The 21,556-nt window shown below is 39.9% G+C and overlaps 1 protein-coding gene and 1 long non-coding RNA gene across 2 annotated transcripts in view; one reads left to right on the top strand and one right to left on the bottom strand.

Annotated features, from left to right (window-relative positions):
* The window catches only part of LOC309492936 (uncharacterized protein), a gene marked incomplete at its 3' end in the record, with an annotated part of 173,869 nt that overhangs the window by 78,101 nt on the left and 74,212 nt on the right, over positions 1 to 21,556 (top strand). The gene's annotated exons all lie outside the window — the stretch shown is intronic.
* LOC309492687 lies at positions 13,823 to 14,798 on the bottom strand. Its single transcript, XR_014203656.1, has 2 exons — positions 14,105 to 14,798; positions 13,823 to 14,060 (listed from the first exon to the last, which is right to left on the bottom strand). It is a non-coding gene; the product is annotated as an uncharacterized lncRNA (long non-coding RNA).

The raw sequence follows: 21,556 nt of genomic DNA, 5'->3' as shown, positions 1-21,556 counted from the left end.
ATGTAAATGCTTGTGTCATGGCACTGCACTTTTCAAGCTCATGCTGACGTAAACAAAACCATCTTACTCGCGCTGACGGACACGTCCGAAGCTTGCGCACAAAGACGCCTCAGACAGCGCACAGTCCAAAATATACACATATAAACAATTACAGTATTTCAGAATTACAGTATTTCAAAATATCTGTTGTAGACTTGAAAATAATCAAAGATATTTGAAAATGAACAGTCATTTGCTTTACTGTTTTCCACCCCCTCTTTCTACCACAAGGACCATTTGTTATTCCTGAAGACAGAGGGGCTGATAGTGATCAAGACCTGAAGGCCAAACTGTGTGTCCATCAGTGATCAACGATTTGTCACACCTTTAGTACGGTGGAGGAAGTTGTAATAATCTGATTGGTCAGTTTGAATGTCTCACATTTGGATTACAGTCACATGGTCAGGGAAGGGATACAAGAAGATTGTAACAGTTGCTCTCTTTATTCTTTTTGCTTGGGTCTCTTGTCTCTGGTCTCTTCTTTTTCCTCTTTGTCTCTTCGTTAGATCACTCTTTCTGTGCCTCCTATTTTCTTTGTTTCTTCCTCTCTACACTTTATCCGTCTCTTTCTATCTCTCAGGTAACATTCTATGTATGCTGGGTACAATTAATGGTATAAGTTTATATCATGTTATCTATTTTGTAACTATTTTAAGTGTAACCAGAACCATATTGTAATTAAACCCTTTCAATAACAAATTAGGTCCTTTTGATTTGGTGTTAACTTTAATAAGCCACATAAAGCTATTGTAACTACGCTTATTTTCGTCATTGGTATAAGTAGCAGTGGCTGGTAATAGACAAGAGATGTACAGTCAGTTTTTTACCATCTTGCAGATGATGTTTCTTTAGTCAAATCCACCCTTACACCCTTGACTCTTTAACATACTTTTTTGTCTGGCTGCTATGATAGTGTTTAATGATAAAAAGTATGTTTCTACTCCAAAGAGCGGTTGAGCGCTCGACTCATGTTCATTTATGTTTCTTTTTATGCTGTAAGTCTGATCGGTGCAGAGATCTGTATTCAGCAATTAAACAGGATGCTACAGCGATCGGTCACACGCCACATTAAATCACATCAAAACAACATTAATTGTTTGAATTTCATGATAAAAATGGCATCGTTTGTGACTGATTTTAGAAAGTATAACATAAGACAAAAAAAAAGTCAAGTTTCTCTACAAGGGCTAATTTTTGTAAAAATTATATATACTGTAGACTCTAATCACAGCCTGATTGTTGAATGATGGACACATAACTCCGTTTAGTATAACGTTGATTCTTTACTGGAGAACTGGATATATTAATCACATGTAGTTTTAGACCAACTACCTACGCGTTCCACGTCCTAACTACGGATTACCCAAAAGTACAATCGCTGTTATTTTAGTGTATTACGCGCTGCTTTCAGGGCAGGAGTACTCAAGATTCAAATCGCTGTTATTTTAGTGTATTACGCACTGCTCTAAGGGCAGGAGTACTCAATAGATTCAAATCGCTGTTATTTTAGTGTATTACGCGCTGCTCTCAGGGCAGGAGTACTCAATAGATTCAAATCGCTGTTATTTTAGTGTATTACGCGCTGCTCTCAGGGCAGGAGTATAGATTCAAATCGCTGTTATTTTAGTGTATTACGCGCTGCTCTCAGGGCAGGAGTATAGATTCAAATCGCTGTTATTTTTAGTGTATTACGCGCTGCTCTCAGGGCAGGAGTATAGATTAAAATCGCTGTTATTATAGTGTATTACGCTCTGCTCTCAGGGCAGGAGTATAGATTAAAATCGCTGTTATTATAGTGTATTACGCTCTGCTCTCAGGGCAGGAGTACTCTAGATTCAAATCTATTTTATTTTTTGTGTACTACACGCTGTTCTCATAATTTGTACACTTTGTAATCGTAATTTCTAGGGTTTCATGACCCTTTAAGTTTGTGTAGGGAGTTTTTGTTGATCAAACCACATAGGAGGAGGAGCTTCTCATCCTCAGCCAAATAATGCAAATTAACTTATTTGGTAAAGACTAATGATGCATATATTTAATCTATATATTTTTAAGTAAAAAAAAAATATGTAAAGGTTTTTTTTTTTTTTTTTTTTAAACAGGGGGGACCAAGAACCAGTGAGGGGGGGACCATAGGAAATCAGAAAATTCAACTGGAAATAAATAGGCCTACTTGTTTGGAAAATATTAAGAACGATTTCAAAACGCTTTCTAATGCCCAGTGGCCTAATATAGATGGTATTAAATGTGGCACTGCACAATAACCTGAAAATCATTTTGTATTTTGCATGGATTGGGTCACACAGTTTTGTTCTAATAAATAAATAAACATAAAATAGGCATTAATTAGTCATTTAAAATGCTTTATTCTCAACACAAGCATTGAGAGAGAGAGAGAGAGAGAGAGAGAGAGAGAGAGAGAGAGAGAGAGAGAGAGAGAGAGAGAGAGAGAGAGAGAGAGAGAGAGAGTGTGTGTGTGTGTGTGTGTGTGTGTGTGTGTGGGCAACCCCCCAACCCAATTCTGCCTAAAAATAAACAAAAACCCATTAAGTAACTTAGCCTAAATTACACAAAGTTGCACGTAGCTTTGGTGTTAGTTAACATTTTCACATTTTAATGTTTAGGCTACTGTGGTAAATCACAGCTTTTTTTGGAAAAAGATGATTGTGCCTTTAGTCTTCAAAACAACAGATAAAGTAATATTTATCTATTTTATATTTGTGGTGGTGTGCGCTGCCGCTGAATAACACTGACAAGTCATCTCTATTCAGTACTCTGCCGAAGTTATGTTAGCTAATCTAACGTTACTGGCGACATACAAGAGCTTGATCAGTCACACATGAAAGTAATCAGACTCACCGCGCGTCACTCCCGGATAACAGAATATGGGCAAAGAGGCGGGGCCGAGGAGCCTGGCTATCTGAAACCACGCCCACCGAGCTCGACGTGATCAAGTTAGCTCAGGCATGACAGTACCAATGCTGCGTTCCAGTCCAAAATTGTTATGCCCTTCACTTGCTAACTTCCCTCAGTCTCGTTCTCTCGGATGTACGTCATTGCGAGTGCCCACTACTGGTGGAAACGGCAATGGGCTGAACTGGAACGTCCTAAGCCCTTGATCACTTGGAATCAGCTATGTAGTTGATTTATCATTTACATTTGTTTTCCCTTTAAGAATTTGTTTAATGCAGCATCCAAATGTATATGGTGTTTGGGTTGTTTTCAATTAAAAAAATTGGAATATATCATAGAGTTGTTTGTTGTGGTGGTGATTAGACAAGATAGTGGTGACGTCACAATCGTACTGCATTGTGGGACATATAGGTGCCTGAAGTGTACATATGAAGTAGACTCGCTCCCTTGGTCAAAATCGAGGGAACGAGGGTCTGTCCATCTAAACTTCCCTCGTCCACTTCACGAAGTGGAACGCACTTCAAAATGGCGGCGGGGATTCCCCCGAGGGGAAGTGCTTAGGGAAGTTCGCAAGTGCGTGTCTAAAAGTGGACTGGAACGCAGCACCTATCTGCGACTGCACACAGGGCCTCGCGCTAAAGTGACAGTTGATGATGTAAAGCCAATTAAAAGTTCCTGTTTTTGCCCTTCGAAACATTATAATAGTTAAAATACATGGCTACAAGTGAGACTGTGTATCGAGATTCTGTACTATTCTGCTAGTTGAAAATGTCAGCTCGACATCGCTCGTCAAGTTCGTAGAGAGCTTTATTATTCAGTCCATTTTAAATTCTGATTTTGGCCGCATCTCAAATGGGTCAAACCAGATAGATTAACGTTACCTATTAAGTTCAAGTAAATGCGCTTGAAATCAGTGCTCATTCAAGGATGTGCATTTATTGCATGGACGGAGAGAAAACACTGACACTGCAGGATTTCATCTGACGGTAAATAAGCATATTATTATAGTCTATCTGTTCAGTGAGAGCACCACAGAACGAGTGTGTGGCCTCTATATCTATAGACGTTAGACGTGAAAACTCTAAAAAGCAACAAAATTGTCAAACATCCATTAGTGCATGTTCACAGAGGAAAACAACTGAAATACAGCGCTGGTTGTTCTCTCGAACGATATCGACGACAACGACGGAATCCAAAGGCGTGGGCGATGTAATGGGTGTATTAAATTGTATGAAATAATCCCGAAAAAAGCACTAACACGGCAGAGATGGCAAATTCAGCAGCGGGATTAGCTGAGTTGAAGTGACAGCTAACAGCACAAACGGCTAGTGACATCAGCGGCAATCCACCTGTCACTCCAGTGGCCACGCCCTTAATTATGCTGAACTTGAATAATTTAAACGGATGAGTTATAAAAAATTTCACCCCCCTCACAGTTGTCACAAAGGACTAAATTAGCTATTTGGACTAAAACCTATTTTTGCTCCAGGCTGTAAACATATTTTTTTTCTACTGTAAAGTTGGGCATTTTAACATGGGGGAGATATGGAACTGACTCCCTTTTGGAGCCAGCCTCAAGCGGACAGGCGATGAATTGCGGTTTTAGGCTATGTTCACACTTAGCGTCTTTTTTCAAACTGCCAGCGTCTGTTCTACATTATAACCCTATGGAGTAAACCGTTTTTTCAAAAAAGTCCTGAGCGCTTTTTTAGACGCCACCGCCGGCGTCTTTTTCTGCAGCTCAGAGCGTCTTTTTAAGTTGAAAAAAGTTCAACTTTTCTGAAAAGAACGCCCTACGTCAAGCGCCTTTTTGACAGCTGACCAATGACAAGCGAGTAGCGAGACCTGTCGTTTCCATAACAACAAAAACAACAAGAAAAAATGGAGCACCATACAGTTTCCTTCCCCGTATAATGTCGTGCACCCACAAACGTCTTTGTGAACCGACATTCTCCTCCCCGGTAACTTCAAAAGCCAACGCAAGAGCCAACTTTCTCTTTCTCGACATTTTTTGCATCAAACAGCACTAGGCTACTGTTGCAGCTGTTGTTATAGCAACAAAAGAAGCGCTCGGCTGCTATTTGTAACCGAACGCTGACGGCGTTTTTTTAGCAAAAAAAAAACGCTCAAAATCGAGGGAACGAGGGTCTGTTCATCTAAACTTCCCTCGTCCACTTCACGAAGTGGAACGCACTTCAAAATGGCGGCGGGGATTCCCCCCAAGGGGAAGTGTTTAGGGAAGTTCGCAAGTGCGTGTCTAAAAGTGGACTGGAACGCAGCATTAGTTACAAACTAGCTAGTTACAAACTAGCTAGCCACCCAGCAAGATTACTGTTATAAACATGAGTCTCATCTGACACGCAAAGGGGGAGGAGTTGCTGTAATTTATAGTAATATTTTCAAAACCACTAAGAAATCAAGTTTTAAATTGAATTATTTTGAAGTGTTAGTACTTAATGTAAAAATATATAGTATAAACGATAAATCACGTTTGAGATTTGTGCTGGCTACTGTATACAGGCCACCAGGGCACCATAAAGATTTTATCAAAGAATTTGCGGACTTTCTATCAGAATTAATATTGACTGCAGATAAAGTACTAATTGTTGGTGATTTCAATATACACATCGATAATGAAGAAGATGCATTGGGATTGGCATTTAAAGACATTGTAAACTCAATTGGAGTTAGACAACACGTGTCAGGACCTACTCAACGTCGTAATCATACTCTAGATCTAATATTATCACACGGAATAGATGTTGATGCTGTTGAAATTCTGCAGCAGAGCTATGACATCTCAGATCATTATCTAGTCTCATGTAAACTTCATTTAGCCAAGGCTGCAAAGCCGACTCCGTGTTTCAAATATGTTAGACCTATCAATTCTGCCACTAAAGATTGCTTTATTAATAATCTTCCTGATCAGTTTCACCATCTCAGCATCCCAGATAGCTTAGAAGAACTAGATATTGCAACAGAAACTTTTAACTCTCTCTTTTCCAGCACTTTAGACACAGTTGCTCCGTTGCGCTTAAAGAAGATTAAAGAAAATAGTCCAACGCCGTGGTACAACGAGCACACTCAGGCCCTTAAGAGAGCAACCAGAAAAATGGAGCGCAACTGGAAGAAAACAAAACTAGAGGTATTTCACATTTCATGGAAAGAGAGCTTGATTACGTACAGAGAGGCTTTAAAAGCTGCTAGATCTGCTTATTTTTCAACCCTATTAGAAGAAAATAAACATAATCCTAGGTATTTATTTGAAACGGTGGCTAAACTAACGAAAAAGAAAGCTTCAAGCCCAGAAGTTTCCAAGCAACACAGCAGTAATGACTTTATGAACTTCTTCACTTATAAGATTGATAATATCAGGGAGAAAATTATAACTATGCAACCGTCTACTACAGTATCGCATCAGGCAGTGCATTGTAGTCTCCCTGAGGGAAAATTTGATTTGTTCGTTGTTATAGAAGAGGAAGAATTTACTAAACTTGTTAAATCATCTAAATCTACAACATGTATGTTAGACCCTATACCGACTAAGCTACTGAGCGAGATGCTTCCAGAGGTCATAGATCCTCTTCTTAATATCATTAATTCGTCTTTGTCTCTAGGATACGTACCAAAAAACTTTAAGATGGCTATGATTAAACCGCTTGTTAAAAAAACGCAACTTGATCCTACAGAATTAGTCAATTACAGGCCGATCTCGAATCTACCTTTTCTGTCAAAGATATTAGAAAAAGCAGTGTCTTCACAACTGTGTTCCTTTCTTGAAAGAAATGATATCTGCGAGGATTTTCAGTCCGGATTTAGACCTACCATAGTACCGAGACAGCTCTCATTAAAGTCACAAATTATTTATCATCCGATCATGGTTGTATCTCTCTATTAGTGTTACTCGATCTTAGTGCTGCATTTGACACTATCGACCACAACATTCTTTTAAATAGACTCGAAAATTATGTTGGCATTAGTGGAATTGCACTAGCATGGTTTAAATCATACTTATCTGACCGTTATCAGTTTGTAGCAGTAAATGAAGAGATGTCTCATCGATCACAAGTTCAGTATGGTGTACCACAAGGCTCAGTACTAGGACCGCTGCTGTTCACTCTGTACATGCTACCATTAGGAGATATCATTAGGAAACATGGAATTAGCTTTCACTGTTATGCCGACGATACTCAGCTGTATATTTCTTCAAAACCAAACGAAACTTACCAATTCACAAAATTAACGGAATGCATAGCTGATATAAAAAAATTGGATGACTAGTAATTTCCTACTACTTAATTCTGAAAAAACAGAGTTTCTAATTATTGGACAAAAAACTTCCTCACGTAATAACCTAGAATACTGTCTAACACTTGATGGCTGCTCTGTTAAGTCTTCGTCGTCGGTTAGGAACCTGGGTGTGCTCTTTGATACCAATCTTTCATTTGAAAGTCACATGTCTAGTATCTGTAAAACCACATTTTTCCATCTTAAAAATATTTCTAAATTACGACATATGCTGTCATTGACAAATGCGGAACAATTAGTTCATGCTTTCATGACCTCAAGGCTAGATTATTGTAATGCTCTACTGGGTGGTTGCCCTGCACGCTTAATAAACAAATTACAGCTAGTTCAAAACGCAGCAGCTCGAGTTCTTACCAGAACCAGGAAGTATGACCATATTAGCCCAGTTCTGTCAAAACTGCATTGGCTCCCTATTAAACATCGCATCAATTTTAAAATATTGCTGATTACTTACAAAGCACTAAATGGTTTAGCTCCGCAGTACTTGAGTGAGCTCTTAACGCATTATAGTCCTTCACGTCTATTGCAATCTCAAAATTCCGGCCAGTTGATAATACCTAGAATATCAAAATCGACTGCTGGCGGTAGATCCTTCTCCTATTTAGCACCAAAACTCTGGAACAGTCTTCCTACCATTGTCCGGGAAGCAGACACACTCTGTCAGTTCAAAGCCAGATTAAAGACACATCTCTTTGACCTAGCTTTCACATAATACATTATAGACTTCTATAATTCAATGCTAGGCTGCATAGATTAGGTCAGCTGGAACCGGGAACACTTCCCATAAATCCTGATGTACTCGTTACATCATAAGAAGAATGGCATCTACGCTAATTTTAGTGTCTTTGTATATCCCGAGGTCTTCCCGCAGCCTGCTGTATCCAGGCCGTATCCAGATCTGATGAAGGACCTTCGCCTGGACCCGATCCAACGCAGTGCTGAAGTGCCAACTAGTCTCTCCCTATGGAGGATCCCTTTACCTCTCTACAGATAAAGCGTCGTCGGGAAACTCAATTCGCGTACCTACCCCGAATTGATCAAATAAAATAAAATTCTGTTTAAAAAATTATAAGGAAACACCAGTACTTTGTTTAGGCTTGGTTTGTAGGGAATTCCAAACCTGCACACATATATTCAAATGCACATAACTATAGAACCAATTCTTAATGTGCATGTGAATGCCATCAGTGTTTATCACAGGTTCACGTTTAAAGTTTGTGTAGAGAATGGTGTCGTCTTGGCGGCCCCTAATTTAATAACAAATGATCGTTGCGACGGAAGCGAATCAATCAAAACTAACTTTAGCTGGAAAAAATCTTTATTAAAGAACCGCTATAAAGCCAAAACAATCTCTGTTACCTTAAATTATACGTTTATCTCAGTAAAGCTGCTTTAAAACAATTTACATTGTTAAAAGCGCTATATAAATGAAGATGACTTGACTTGACTTGACTAGTTACTAAGCCTCTAGTGTGGACTTTACGTTACAATTTAAGAAAGAACTTACGAACGTGTTTGCAGTCCTGTACCAGATCGTTGTACCACATATGTTGCATGTCAAGTCTTGTTTTCCCCTTTGGGGTAGTTTTTGTTTTGATTTGTTTTTTATTAAAACACAAATCGGTAAAAAGTCAGCTGTTTTATAGTTGGGGGAGAGCGGGGCAAAACCTAAGGCAGGGTTAGTTGTAACACACTTGTTTTAAATACTTCCACGCTAGTCGGGTTTAAATCCCAGATGCACAGATGGGGCATGTTGTCACACTGCATTACAATGAGTCCGTTTTTGAACTATGATATTCTATTCTATACTTTTATGAATTCTATTGAGAAACCACTAGAAAAAGGCAGATAAAGACTGAGAGTAAATGTTCGGAAATTGTTAATTATGATGTTGTTTTTAACGCAGAATAGCTGGGTTTTTTTTGCGGTGTTTGTTGTCAAACTCAAAAAGTATTTATTAATAATTATTTTTAAATATTTAAAAGCTAATAATTGTATTTTATTGACAAAACATTTTAGTTTGAATTGTTTTATTAGATCAGATAACATTTTAAGCTGTCAAGTTACAATGAACCTCAGATATGGGGCATGTTATCACAGTTCATACACTGTATTAATGAAACAAAACCACATAATTGTAAACATGTGGGAAATTAATGTGTGAAAAATAATACTCTGAACTACAGAAACTGAGAAAGTCAAAAAGTGCTCCGCTCTTACGTGTCTCCACAAAGAACTTGTGCTTCTAACCAACATTAATGTTGCCTAACTTTTGCATCGCATTTACAATTATATTGATATGAAGTCAAAACGAAAACACTGAGGTAAATGCATTGACCCGGCACACCGCATCCTTTCTATTCTATATAAAAAAAACAAAAAAAAACATACTAGTGGCCACTTGGACGAGTATTACAGTATTTATATTTATTTTTTATTCCATTGTGTAGTTTCGATTTCCTTTTAGACATTTGAAACTAGGCAGCAACTTATTGTAAACTGTAGACAACATTAATAACCCACACACACATTCCGTTACATTAATATCATTACATACATACCTTACAGTCCTGATCAAATCTTGTTTTTGTTTTCTTTGTTGTTTTTGGTGCACAAATGAAGGATGCGATGAAACAGGAGAAGCTTGAGCTTTAATTCCACGTACTAAAACGGGAACTTTCTACTTTACAGCCCAACGATAAAAACTGAAGTGCTCTTAACATGCAGGATCTTTCCTCCTCTCTATGTCCAGTCCAGTCAGAGTTGCCACTATATGCTATTTGGGCTTCTTTTATAGAAGTCGCTTACATATTTGGCCAGCAAAACCTGGCAGCAAGCCACATTTATGTTCTTTACTGCTTGCCTTCCTGGCAACATCGCTATCTCAACCAAATATGTAATCTATTTTTTGCAGAAATCACGTGATTTAACGGAATACTGGTTTTGAAAAACAAAAGATTTCGAAAGATTTGATAGGAAATGAAGCAGGCAGGCTTGGGAGGGTTACTTTAAAAATGTATTCCATTACATGTACAAATAGTGCACAAGTAATGTAGTACCTATTACTTTTGGATTACTTCAAGGTCACACATTATACAGTCATGCAAGAAGAAATATTACTACAAATTCTTATTCTTATTATTATTTTTTATTAAGAATTTGGTCCAGTGTACAATATTTGCAAAATATACACACATCACTGAATATATATCAAAGGGCTATACAGACATGCTAAAGTATGCTAATACAGATTATTTTGTTTTATTTTTAACTAACATGTAAAAAAATAAATTAAAAAAAAACATTGCTACACAATCTACATAATAGTTTATTTTAAAATAGGCCTAAATGTTGACTAAAGCCGTGATCTTTCTTAAATTGCCTGACTGAACTCAGGGCAGTGGGAGTTCCCCTATGTTACCATGTTGTAAACAACCATGTTCTTTGCATTTTCTTCTTTGAAAACCATAATAGCAGAATTTCCATGAATTTAAAGCGTTTTTGTTTCTACTAGCAGCAGTGATTCAATCTGCGTCTGATGGGATTGTAGACAGCTATTACCAGTGGGTGGCACACATGAGTCATTACTGGCAACAGAACCAGTAACTGGGTCATTCCTGGGATTCGGTAATATTTCAGTCCCCTAGATTTTAAAAAGTGGTGGTTCACCAAAATGAAATGTTAAAAGCTTTTCACAATACTTTGTTATGTCCTTTATAATGAATACAAATAATTATTGCATTTAAATAATTTTTATCATTAAAAAAAATCTTATTTCTGTCTTAAAGCAAGCATTTTGTCATGTCCCTGAGGTTCTTCGCTGAATTTGTACTTGGAAAATAATTAATAAAATGTGCACAGTGTCTATAATTTTCGGCAATAATGCAAGTATTTATTTGTGTTCTTTGCTTTTGAAAAGAAACATTTAAAAAAAAATCAAGATATTTGATAAAAAACAACTTATAAAGTTACGTCCCTCAGTCTGAACTCAACCCCGTCACGCCAACCATTCTCCGCCCATAATAATATAGACTCCACCCATATGTGACATCATTCACAGGAAGTTGCATCATTCAGCTCTCTTCAACAGCATGGTGCAGAAGAAGATGAGTGATATCACACTTTTTATTAATTTTTTGAGGTGTATTATAGTCAGGGAGGGTACTGTCAAGCTTAACAACTCAACTCCATCACATACAATTAAGATGGAAAATTATGACTTTTCAAAATGTTATTTTAATCCATAAAAATCTAAAATATACTTATTTCATTGGCTGCCATGTGGCCCACTCTTCTACACCACATTAAGAGCAGTGGCCATTTTGAGCAAAAAAACTCAACCCCATCACACTCAACCCCGTCACATATGTCATTGTTTCGGGGTTGTAAACTTTGTGACAGGGTTGAGTTATTCACTTAATTTAATCAATGATTTCAATTTAAACATTTTATTATTATTTTTTATTTCAGTAAATATATTATTACCAAAATCAAAACTCATATTTTTGTTATAGATAAAATATTTGATGTAATGTGTCCACTTAAACTTCAACAGTCATTGAGATGATTCCAGCTCCACAACATGTGACATCTCACCATGTAGAGGTTCTGAAGGAGGTTTGGGCCAGACTCTCAAGATAAAAGCCTGAATAAAGTGCCTCAGCCACACACAGACACACAGACACAGACACAGAGACACAGAGACAAACACAGAGACACAGACACACAGACACACACAGACACAGACACACACAGAAACACAGACACAGAGACACAGACACACACAGAAACACAGAGACACAGACACAGACACAGACACACACAGAAACAGAGACACAGACACAGAGACACAGACACACAGACACAGACACACAGACACACACAGAGACACAGACACAGAAACACAGACACACACAGACACACACAGAAACAGACACATACACACAGACACACAGACACACAGACACAGACACACAGACACAGACACAGAGACACAGACACAGAGACACAGACACAGAGACACAGACACAGAGACAAACAGACACAGAGACAGAGACACAGACACAGAGACACAGACACAGAGACACAGACACAGAGACACACAGACACAGAGACAAACAGACACAGACACACAGACACAGAGACACAGACACACAGACACAGACACACACAGAGACACAGACACAGAAACACAGACACACACAGACACACACAGAAACACAGACACACACACACAGACACACAGACACAGACACACAGACACAGAGACACAGACACAGACACAGAGACACAGACACAGAGACACAGACACAGAGACAAACAGACACAGAGACAGAGACACAGACACAGAGACACAGACACAGAGACAAACAGACACAGAGACAGAGACACAGACACAGAGACACAGACACAGAGACACAGACACAGAGACACAGACACAGAGACACAGACACAGAGACACACAGACACAGAGACACACAGACACAGAGACAAACAGACACAGAGACACAGAGACACAGACACACAGACACAGAGACACACAGAGACACATACACAGAGACAGACACAGAGACACAGAGACACACAGACAAACAGACACAAAGACACAGAGACACAGACACAGACACACAGACACACAGACACACAGACACAGAGACACAGACACACAGACACAGAGACACATACACAGAGACAGACACAGACACACACACACACACACACACACACACACACACACACGCACGCACACACACACACACACACACACACACACACACACACACACACACACACACACACACACAGAGACACAGAGACAAAGACACAGAGACAGAGACACAGAGACAGAGACAAAGACACAGAGACACACAGACACAGAGACAGACACAGAGACACAGACACAGACACACAGACACAGAGACACACACACAGAGACACAGAGACAAAGACACAGATACACACAGACACAGAGACAGACACAGAGACACAGACACAGAGACACAGACACAGAGACACACACACAGAGACACAGACACAGAGACAGAGACAGACACAGACACACAGACACAGAGACACAGACACACAGAGACAGACACAGACACACAGACACACAGACACAGAGACACAGACACACAGACACAGAGACACATACACAGAGACAGACACAGACACACACACACACACAGAGACACAGAGACACAGACACAGAGACACAGAGACAAAGACACAGAGACAGACACAGAGACACAGACACACAGACACAGAGACAGACCCACAGAGACAGATCCACAGACACAGACACAGACACAGACACACACACACACACACACACACACACACACACACACACACACACACACACACACACACACACACACACACAGACAGACAGACAGACACACACACACACACACACACACACTGTGGTGCCTCTATGAATAAATATGGATTAGACCCTTTTTTTCTTTACATTTGTTCAGGTATTTTATGCAAATGTTCATAAAGTAACTATTTTAAAATGTTGGAATTGTTGAGTGCGTGCAAGAGTCCTGCTTATGTTGAGTTTGTGTTAACATGGCATTTTCTTTTGTAAATGACCCACTGATTGTTACTTATGTTATTATGAACTTTTATCTGCTGCAGTTTTGTTTTATGTTCCAGCACTGAGGAATGTTTTAGACACTAGTGAATTTACCTATTGTGCCCATTTGATAAAAGGTTCTGTTTGGTAATCTATTTTTGTTTTTTGTTTCCAAAAATATTTGAAAGTTACTAATGGCCGTACTGTCTGCAGTAGTTTTCTTTGTTTAAATTCTCACTGCAGTTCAGATAATAAAGTAAAAACGAAAAAAACTAAATATGACTATGTCTTTATTACATGGTTGCCTAAAATAAAATAGTGTTTTGTTTGAGTCTCAAAGAGGGATTTCCGTATTAAACAAATACAAATTAAAAGTAGGCCAATGTGTCCTTTCAACCCTGTTACAGTATTCAACCCCATCACAGTATTCTCAACCCTGTCACATTAATATTTTTGGAAAATAAAATAAGGAAGACAATTAAAAATTAAAGCATTTCTTGCTGATTACCACCCGACATGTTAAGGGCTAACACAGTAAAATTGTGGTTTTAGTGAAACATCTAAATTAAAAATGTTCTTACTAAAATAAAGAGACCACGGACAGACAATTTGGATATTTGTAACTTCCATCACATACAAATGTGAAAATTATCATAAATGTTACATTTGAAGTCATTGAATTGGTACGAGGGACACATGAGCAGTATGTAGATGTTTGTTTTATAACAAGTTTTGTGTAAAATCCTGTTTAAACTAATTCAATTTTGTCCGTTACGGGGTTGAGAATAAAAGGTGTACAAATCTGAAAAAAAAAGAAAATAATAAAAAGTCTTTAATGCCTGAGATGGGAAAATATGATTTTTTGAAGGTTTGATATGTGCCTAATAATGTGGGGTATTTAGAAATGTAATCATATGTAGTTCAAAAATTAAAAAAGTCCAAGTTGAAATATTACCGAATCCCAGGAATGACCCAACTACTGTGTAATCAAGTCAAGTCACCTTTATTTATATAATGCTTTTTACAATACAGATTGTATCAAAGCAGCTTCACAGTGATAACATGAAAATAATACAACAAAGTTTGTTTCTAAAAGAAAATTGGATCATCGTCCACCTTAAGGTAGATCAATAATATTTCATTAATATTAAATGTCCTTAACTAAGCAAGCCAAAAGCCAAGGCAACAAAGGAACCAAAACTCCATCAGTGACAGAATGGAGAATAAAACCTTGGGAGAACCCAGGCTCAGTCGCTCAGTTCTCCTCTGGCCGACGAGCGAACAGTGTATGATTCTTATGAACATTCAGAATAGTCCAGCTGGTTGTAAGTCAGAGTCATCACGCCGGTATGGAGACAAGTTTGTTGAGGATCAGTCGTGTCGATGGCCTTCACAGGGCGGATGAGGCTGGCACTTCAGGGATGCGTTGTGGACGGGTACAGGCGTTGGTCCTTCATCAGATCTGGATACGGCTGACTTCAGTAAACCTCAGAATAAACAGAAAGACTAACATTAGCGTAGACGCCATCCTTCTTATGATGTACCAAGTACATCACGGTCCCGGCTGATCTAATCTATGCAGCCTAACATGGACTTATAGAAGTCTATAATGTGTTATGTGTATGCTAGGTCAAAGAGATGTGTCTTTAGTCTAGATTTGAACTGACAGAGTGTGTCTGCTTCCCGGACAATGTTAGGAAGACTGTTCCGAAGTTTAGGTGCTGAGTGGAAAAGGATCTACCGCCCACAGTCGATTTTGATATGCTAGGTATTATTAACTGGCCGGAATTTTGAGATCGTAATAGACGCGAAGGAATTCAGTGCGTTAAGAGCTCATTTAAAAATGTATTCAATGTTTAATAGGGAGCCAATGCAGTGTTGACAGAACCGGGCTAATATGGTCATACTTCCTGGTTCTGGTAATTATTATTATACTTTATTACAGACTCAAGGTCCAAATCTTACGCACAACAATACATGAATACATATCCATAAATGCTCATGCATACACACACATCTACACATATATAAAAAAGAAGAAAAAAAAAAGAAAATAATAATAATAATAAAAACAATTTTTAAAAGAAAATCATTGTTCTACCAGGAGACAATTATACCAGTGTTTCCACATACGGGATTGGTAGAGTATAGTTCTTAGCCGTATGTTAGTTAAGCCCATTATTATTTCATTTTGTGACCCATTCAGCCGGCACATGAATTTAAACATTAGGTTTCTTAAAACAGCATGAAAGGATTATTTCTATAATTTGACCACAAGTGCGCACTATATAACGGTGTGCAATATGCTTTGAACAGAGATATCTTTACACCAGCCATGCATGCCCTAAAATTTCGTAAGAGAATATTGGCTTGTGCATACATCATGCGACATTGCCTGTAAATATCTTCATCATCTGTCATTTTATCAGTGATAAAATGACCAAGGTATTTCACCTTATTACAGACACTAAGCTTATTATTAGCCAATTTAAAATCAGGGTATTTCAAACATTTATCATCTTTAGTTCTACTGATCATGACGACACTCTTATTGGCGTTATATATGATATCATGTTCCACACCATATACCGAACAGATTGTAAGGAGCTGCTGTAATCCAGCACTACTTGGGCTAAAAATCACAAGGTCATCTGCATACATAATATGGTTCACTATTGAGTTACCAATCATGCACCCAGTATCACAGGCTCTCAACTGTCTGGACAGACCATCCGTATAGAGATTAAAAAGTGCAGGTGACAAAATACCCCCTTGTCTGACTCCATTACCAACCCCAAATGAAGCTGAGACCCTATTGCCCCATTTCACTTGCATAGTCTGGTGAGCACCAGTAAGCCAAAATTCTCACAATATACTTGGGCACCCCTCTTTGCCTTAATTTGTTAAACAATTTACCATGATTTATATGGTCAAATGCTTTAGAAGCATCAATAAAACACATAAGAGTTTTTATCTCTATCTTTGTTCACAATTTCCTTTAGAGTATATATACACAAGTCAGTGCCATGTTTAGCTTTAAACCAAAACTGGTTATCTGTGGTTTTGATAAATTCATTTAATCTGTCCAACAGTATTCTTTCTAGCACCTTTGATAATATGCTAGCTAAAGCTATATGCCTGTAGTTATCTAGACTACCTACCTTCCCAGCTTTATCCTTAATGACTGGAACTAAATAGAACAGCCAACATTGAGTCCGGCAATACACCATGTATCATAAAAACAGTAAAACAAATGGCAAGCAAAGGAGCTATTCTTATACTGCCATTTTTAAGATGTTCAGCAGTAATACAATCTAATCCATTAGCTTTGTTATCAGAAAGCTTATGTATGGCTTGGTGTACCTCATGTGACATAATCACCATTGATTCCAATGAAGTATTACTCTCAATGTGTTCTACTTTATACAGATCAGTGTGAATACAGTTGAATAAGGTAATATAATGCTGTCGCCATAACTCTGCAATTTTGTCTGATCCGGAGATACCTTCAACAGTGCATGGCAAAGATGTCTTGCAGCTATTAAGAACTCTCACTTCTTTCCAAAAATCATTAACATTGTTACATAAGCTTCCATGGAATCAGCCCTTATGGCCAGCTAATTTTTACATATAAAGCGAATGGCATACTTATATCTTGCATTAGTGAGCTTCTTATGCTCAAACACAGGACCTTGTCGAGGTCTACCAGCAATAGCCCATGAATAGCCCTGTTGCCTTTGGCTTGCTCAGTTGGGGTTATTTAAATTAATATTGAAATTAATTAATCAATCAATAATACTATTGATCAGCCTTACCAAATGTGGATTTTTTTCCACTAAGAAACAAACCATGTCATATTATTTTGATTTGATACTGTGAAGCTGCTTTGATACAATCTGTATTGTGAAAAGCGCTATATAAATATACTTGACTTGACTTGACTTGATTTAGTGGCCTCCCGTGCCTCTGTATGATATCCCAGCCTGTTCTCACGTAAATGCATCTCTATAGCACGCAGTGTGTTTATCGTGCAATTTATACGCGAAAATGAGTTTTTACGTGGATATAATACGCAGTTTTGCGCATGCATATGATACGCACTTTATTGCGTGATATACACACGCACCCCACACCACTAATCTTACCCAAGCGTATAATACACATGCACCCCACCCCACCCTACCCCACCCTAAACCTACCCATGTGCTACCCATACGTATACTATGCACGTAAAAACTAATTTTCGCGTATATATTACACGATAAACACACTGCGTGATATATAGACGTATTTAGTGTGATCGGGTTGGATATCCAGCCACATACTCCTTCCAGCCAGGCTTGTTGTTATGGTTCTTATTTTTATGTTTATAATAGGGTTTACCGCCTTCACACAAAGCATGAACTATGTCAGCATACATGGAGCATATATCTCTCCTATGCTTCTCATTCTCACAATTAATATCCCTACACAGGATTGCATCTAGAGGTAGTTGGACTTTACCTAATAACTTGTCTGTATGTACATAATAGGCAGCAATGTCTTCCTTTTTGAGTGTTGACCAGTCTAATGCTTTTGTATTGACACCGTTTCCACATCTGGATAGCACAGATATGTGTTCAGTATTTATCACCATAGCAAGAGGTATATGATCTCACATTGTTATCCCATACAAAATGCTCATACGCCCCATAGAGGCATGTGCATCAGCTGTACTGATACAGTGGTCCAGCTATGATGTAGTGTGCCAGGTCTCGCTAATGTAAGTATAACTCTCTGTGGGCAACAATTCTCTGCTTGACAATATGAAATTATTATCTTCACAGAATTGAATTATATGTTTAGCAAACAGTGACTTCTTATCCGAAATATCCGCATTCATATCTCCAATGACATAAACGCAAGAGGTATTACTGTTTTGAATAAAGGAACTGATGAAGGCAAGTCTATTTAAATATTCATCCTCATTCTGACAGCATTCATATGGTGTATACACATTTAAGATAAAAAAAACTCCTTGTTATTGCAGACAAAACGCAGGGCTATACACCAATCTACATCAAGCCTAACCACATTTATCACTGAGTCTAGCTTTTTATTCCATAGGACAGCCACGCCCCCTGATATCCTACCCCTGACTATTCCCATGCCAAGGTCAGTTGTAGACTCCCCAGCCCCATAAAAGTCATCATTGAGAGAAGACCATTGGTAAGAACTTGAGCTGCTGTGTTTTGGATCAGCTGTAGTTTACTTAAGTGTGCAGGGCATCCACCCATAATAGCATTACAACAATCGTCCCAGGTTACGTATGTAACCCTAGTTCCCCGAAGGGAACGGACGCTGCGTGGAAACGCGGTGGGAACGCCCCCAGCGTAGTGCGTCTGAAGCATGAATTAAATCAGTCAATGGAGAGACGGAACATAGTAAGCAGGTGACGTCACTGACCAGGAAACTATAAAGCACCCCTGAAAGCCAAAAGCAAACAGCTTCTGATGTTACTGAAGCAAGCGATCACGGGGATGCCGGGAGTATGGCAAAGACACGCAGCGTCCGTTCCCTTCGGGGAACTAGGGTTACATACATAACCCGGGACGTTCCCCTTCAGGGAACTACCGCTGCGTGGAAACGCGGTGGGAACGCAATACCCATGTCGCCATACGTGCAAGTCTCCGTAGTGTGTAGACAAGGCGCACAGGCTGACGAAGAACTTGCACCCCAGGACTGGAGCAAAAATCGAGACTATACAAAGCTCCTGAAAGGAGAGCTTTAGACTCAGCGTATGGAAGCTGCCTCCGGATATTTATCTTCAACATTAGCGACGGAGTTATACAGTTCTCTCAGTGCGCTCTCCGTGTTTGCTTGTGGTGGAATATAAACTGCTGTTAAAACGACGGCCGTAAACTCCATCGGCAGCCAGAATGGTCTACACAGTAGCATTAAGTATTCCACATCAGGTGAGCAAAATTGCTTTATGGGATGTATACTGTCCGGATTACACCACGCATTGTTGGTAAGGAAACAGACTCCACCACCTTTCTTCTTCCCCGAGAGGTCAGCTGATCTGTCCGCCCGAAACACGGAGAAGCCATGGGGGGCAATTGCGTGATCGGGCACGCTCAGTGATAGCCAGGTTTCTGTTAGACAAATAACATTACAGTCTCTTGTCTCACGTTGAAAGGATGTTCTAGCCCAGAGTTCACTCAGCTTATTATCAAGAGACTGAACGTTTGCCAGCAGTATGCTGGGGAGTGGAGGTCGGGTTGCTCGCCGCCTGAGTCTCACAAGTATCCCGGCTCTGCGTCCTCTATTCCAGTGTTTGTTGCGTCTTTGCCTTGGTCTCGCTGCTGAGTTGATATATGGGTATTCCTCAGTGGGTCAATATGAATATACTCCTGAATGGGGCAGTTGATCGTTGAGTCTCGAATTCTAATAAAGTGTCTCTGTCATAAGCTAGCAGGCTAACAACTTTACATACATATGTTAAGCAAAAGTATAATAAAATAACTAAGTTGCGTGGTCGTGGAGGCGCAAGAGACACGGCAGCCAGGCTCGGCGCCATCTTCCATCTTAGTCGCGATTAGCGTCTTCAGATGTGCAGCTATAGATTTGAATAGAACTGGAGTCTTGCGAGCAGGGTCCTCTGCTGTTAAGGGAAACATGTCAATGTTTTTATTTTTCAGAATTTCTTGCCACAGCTTGAGTTTGGCCTTGAAACCGTTTAAGTTTGTCTAAAGCTTAAGTTTGTCTGTTGCTGTTAAAAGTTCTCTTACGAGAGGTTCTCTCGTATTGCGTAAGTTGCTTACGCATCGGGAAAGTCTCCTTTCTCGAGATACTGAAGCCAAAAAATTATCCTTAATTTTTCAAAATCTTGTCAACGCAGTGCGGCAGCCTGCAGACCTAGGGCAGGCGACTCGCGTGCCCATTGGCTGCTCTGCGGCAACTGCAGCAGCCTATCGCTGAGCCCTAGGCGTGACGTCACGTCCAATGAGCGCGCTTGGCGCGCTTAATGCGTCACAGCCCGTCATTAGGAGTGTGGCTTAGCGTATATAAGCAGGGCTCAGAGGCTGCTTACACTGATTTCTGTCTCTTCAGCGAAGCTCTTCGCATCGCTGATCTCTGAGGAAGCCGCCGTCGAAGCTAGCGACCAGCACGCCGAGGATCTCAGCCGGAGGACGCCGGCCACTTTCGCCGCCTTCAGCCTTCCCTGCCTGCTGTGCTATCCGGCACTATATCCTTTTCTGCTCTGTGTTTGTGTGTTTGTGTGTTCGCCCCGCGACACACCTGCATCTAAAAGAGCGCGAGGCATTGTTGCAAATGCCTCGCTCATCCTGTGGCTTGTGCAGAGCCGCGCTCAGCGACGGAGACCGCCACGTGGTGTGTGCTCTCTGCCTGGGCTTCGACCACGCAGCCCGCGCTCTCTCCGAGGGCGGCTGCGAACAGTGTGAGGAGTTACCGATGTCGACCCCACGGGCTCGACTCGCTAAATTTGAAGAACCTCCACCTTCTCCGGCCACTTCTTCAGGGCCACGTAAGAAGAAACGTCGCTCTCAAAGGCCGCCTGAACCAGACGCTATAGCTGAGTGCTCGCCGGAACCTCTCCCGCGAGCCTCGCTTTCTCCTTCTCCCCCGCCATTCACCGACGCGCAGCGCCCACGCCTACACTGCTTCCGCCCTGCACTCAATGGCTATACTTCAGATCCTACAAGCCGACCTCCT

This window comes from Leuciscus leuciscus (assembly GCF_965113295.1).
Source record: "Leuciscus leuciscus genome assembly, chromosome: 2".
In the NCBI taxonomy this organism is placed as follows: Eukaryota; Metazoa; Chordata; class Actinopteri; order Cypriniformes; family Leuciscidae; genus Leuciscus; species Leuciscus leuciscus.
This window is presented reverse-complemented; position numbering and strand designations above follow the sequence as displayed.